Raw genomic sequence first — 3,963 nt, 5'->3', positions numbered from 1 at the left:
TTTAGGCTGGAAGGGACCTCTGGAGGAGCATTAATTCCTCCTCTGGAGGAGCCTAATTCAAAACCCCACTCAAAGCAGAGTAAACAAAATTGCACCAGGTCGTTCAGGGCCCTGTCCAGTCGTGCCCCAAATAGCTCCACCGACTACAAGGCCCAATCCCGTCCTGAGGTTCTCGGTCTCTGCAGAGGTCTCCAGCTGAACAAGACACTGTCCCGAGAGGAAACACAGGACCTGTAGGTGATGGCACTGCATGCTGGAAACGCAGTGACACCGTGCCCCAGTCACGTAGGGCTCTATCAATGCTGCATTAACTCAAGATCTCAGCCCTAAAAAGCTTCCCTAGGACAGAGTCACTAAACAGCCAAGGAAGTCTACTTGGATGGACGAAGCGCGCCAGCTAGTCTTGAAAAACTAAAAATGCTACAAAGACATTAATCCATTCCCCCTTCCTTTACCTGACAGCTGCAAGTTGCCGTGGGCCCACACAGAGTAAATACGTCCTTCAATAAAAATCCACAAAGGAAGAAGCTTTGTCTGAACACTGCCTGCAGTGCTTGGATCTCATTACTCATCATCCAGGATCCAAACCATCTAACTCAGTCCCCTTAATACCCACATTTATAAGAGCCATCTGCATCCAGCAGATGATTCTTCATTATGCCTTATTAGTTCCGGTATTTACAGAAGAGGCAAAGTGACAATGAGGATCATTGTTTAAAACATCCAAATCCTTTGCGCAGAGCATCTTCTGCTTGCTTCTGGGACATTCGCAATGACTGAAATGGGACTGGCCTGGCAACAGAGGCCTAGCTGTGCCCACCCAGAAGCCAGGACCACCGCCAGCAGCGAACACGGTTCCTTGTTTATCCAAGGTCTTTCTGTAGGTCAGTGCTAAAGCTGGGAGCAGTAGAGAAACCTCCAAGTCTCAGTTCAGTGGCGTAGGCCATAAATTCAGGCAGGGCAAACAAGGCAAGTTGAAGTCAATTAGGATCAGGTTTGAAGGAATGCAAATGAATTCCTCTACTGTTAACATCTTTGGCCTCTGGACTACATCACTTGGGGGATCAGAGCATATTATGGCCAGGGTTCCCTGTGGCCTCAGCACAGACTCCGGCTAAAAGCATCGAGAGCATTAGCCCTGCTTTAACCAACACAAGCACATCTGTCCTGAGACAAGAGACCTTACCTGTTCCCCATGCTGGGAAGCGCTAGCAGAACAGGAACATCACCCTGAAAAGACAACAACTCCCTGTCTGTAACTGCTCACCTGCGAGCTTGCTCAAGGGACGCGAGAGATTTGCTGAGCTACGTTCTGCAGGCAGAGCAGTTTTTATAGGGCAGGGGGGTGGGAGACCCAGAAAGGGTAAAGCCTCTTGCAAGTGCTTAGCACCCGCTACTCCCTCCCTGCTTTCTAGCCCAAGGAACTGCTTACACAGACCCTGCGGTTTGGCATCCACCCAACTGTGCTCATTAAGCGAGAGGCCCTGTTACCATAAATCAAGGAGCTGGCAGCTTGTTTAACACAGGGAGCAGGGCTATGTTTAGTTGCCACGCTCCCAGAATAGCAACCGTTTCCCAGGTACGGACTGCAGACTGCTTGCTGAAACCGCTCTCGGCACCCGACCCGATGGGACTGCCAAGGAATGCTTTCGGTTGGATTCTCACCTCTTGCAATTCTCAAAGTAAAAAACTATTTCAAACCCACTCAGTATTGCACTGTAGAGTATCCACAGGGCTGCAGACTGCAACCAGATTTCACGGAAAGCTGTGAAGTGCCTCCTCAGAAACATCCCAGGGCTGGGTTTTCCAGCCTCATCAAGAACTGTTTTCTGCTCCAACAGAAGGCAAGGGGAAAAAAAATAATCTAAAATGGCAGAGAAACTTTAAAAATCCTACCAAAACAAAACATGCTGCTGCACATCATGCTTCATGGAGGCAAGAAGAGAACAAACATACGACAGCTGGGTAATCGCAGAGCTTAATCATCGAAAGGGGCTCAGAGAGAAGTGGTGAGCATAGTGTAACAGCCAACAAGGAGTGGAATTGCAAAATTAGGAACACGACTGTTCATTGCTTTGCTGCATCCAGGAATGGTGCAAGCACCTTTACAATAAAACAGGAACGCAGACTGGCAGCACACTCATGTGCTTCCCCATGCAGGCCCCAACTTCCATATAGGAGAGAAAAGAAGAGGCAACACATTAAGGCACAGAAATACAGGGATTTGTCCTGTTTCTCCTCAAAGTTGCATGGGACACTACAAAGTAGTTATGTATTTGAATACCATGCTAGCAGTTGCAATTACTGCTTTCTAGTATCAATGTTACCCAACTCCAACCAAATTTTCAGTGTGGCATTAGCCTTAGACAGAAGGATATTTCTCACACACACGCACCCCCACCATGCAGAAAAGGCCAGGTACTGCTTACAACAAAGAAGCCTAACATTTGCTCGGTGTACCAGGAAGCTGCTCAAACTGCTGATCTATTTGTTTCTGAAAGACTGAGAGAGACGAGGCATGAGGCAAAAGCACCCGGGGTGCAGCTAGCCCGTGGCAGTTTCTGCTTGGTCAGCGTTTCTCCTCTCCAGCCCATGCCCTCAAGAAGCTTTGGGGCTCGGCACACACTGTTCAGACCAGAAAGCGCAAGACACCGCTGTTCTCCCCCCATAACAGCTAGAGACACATGCAAGCAGATAAATTTAGCAGCACAGGTCAGCAGGACTTACCTTCAGTTCCTCTGCCTTACGAATGCGTTTGTTCTCAGCCTGGCAAACAGATGTGCTATATATTTAAGAGCAGTTTCCTCGCTAGACAGTGCCCAGAAAAAGGAGCAGCAACGGGGGGGACATGTGCTGCAGGATCTCTGCCAGAATGGGTAACCACACAAACGGAACTACTGGAGCTAGTTGTTCCCTAAGCACCTCGCTTTTGGCGTACAGAGAGCACGATGCCTGTTCTGAGGGCAGAGACCCACACTGACCAGGGGCTCACAGACCAGGCTGCCCCGCACACAGCGTTCGTCACCTCCAGAAATCCAGTTCTGGTGCTCTCGTGCACAGACGTTGTAGAAAATTTAAAGGACACCCTGCCTTAGGCAGGCAGGTAACCTCCACTGTATTAGCAAAGAATTAGGGTGCAAAGAGGCAAGAGATGGCAATCACCTTAGCTGCAGACGCCTGGAGTACAGCAGCCACGCTGAGCTCGGTGCTGAGGTTTGCAGCCAGCCACCCCCAGGGTAAACCAGCTGACCCGGCCAGTCCCGAGACCGACCTCCGGGTCTTGCACAGGTATCGCCCCAAGCAGCGCTGCAGGATCTCTCACCAAGTTCCCTTTCAGAGACTCGCCCTCCATCCTCCCTCCGGCCCTCCGCTGCCTCCCCACAGCACAGGCAGCTGCTTTCAAAGCACCAGCACGCAGCAATGCCACACCAGCGAAGTTCATGCAATAGCCCAAGCTGCAGGGTCTGGGGCTTCGTCACTCCTAGCAGGTTATTTCTGCAGAGCAGTGGGGAGGGGATTTGTTCCAACGACACTGCACAGGTCCAACCTGAGCACGAAATCCTGCTCACATCAGAGGAAGTCATCTGGCAAGGGTGCCAGCTCTCCGGAGCTGCTCTACACCGACAGCCCCATTGGAGACCAGGCCTCAGGGAATGCGCAACATTCCCGCGCTACCAGGTTCCCAGGGCTGCTCTTAAGGTGTTCTATTAGGGCTCTTAATTCTCTTAATCTAAGGACTGGAATTCTTTGGACCAAAACATTAACATTTTCTTCTCCAATACAGAGTGAACAGTTAAATATGCTGCTGAATTTCCAGAGGCTGGTTCTCCATGGATTCGTATTTTATATTCTCCTCCCAGCCGCAGTCCTCTTCTCCTCACAGTACAGCCAAGCTCCTCTGTAACGTCCCCACCACGCTGGGCTGAGCAAGCAGCAGCACACTTGGCACTTGTTCTGGGAAGG

This window comes from Dromaius novaehollandiae, chromosome 34, assembly GCF_036370855.1.
Source record: "Dromaius novaehollandiae isolate bDroNov1 chromosome 34, bDroNov1.hap1, whole genome shotgun sequence".
Taxonomy (NCBI): domain Eukaryota; kingdom Metazoa; phylum Chordata; class Aves; order Casuariiformes; family Dromaiidae; genus Dromaius; species Dromaius novaehollandiae.
Note: the sequence above shows the minus strand (reverse complement) of the source record.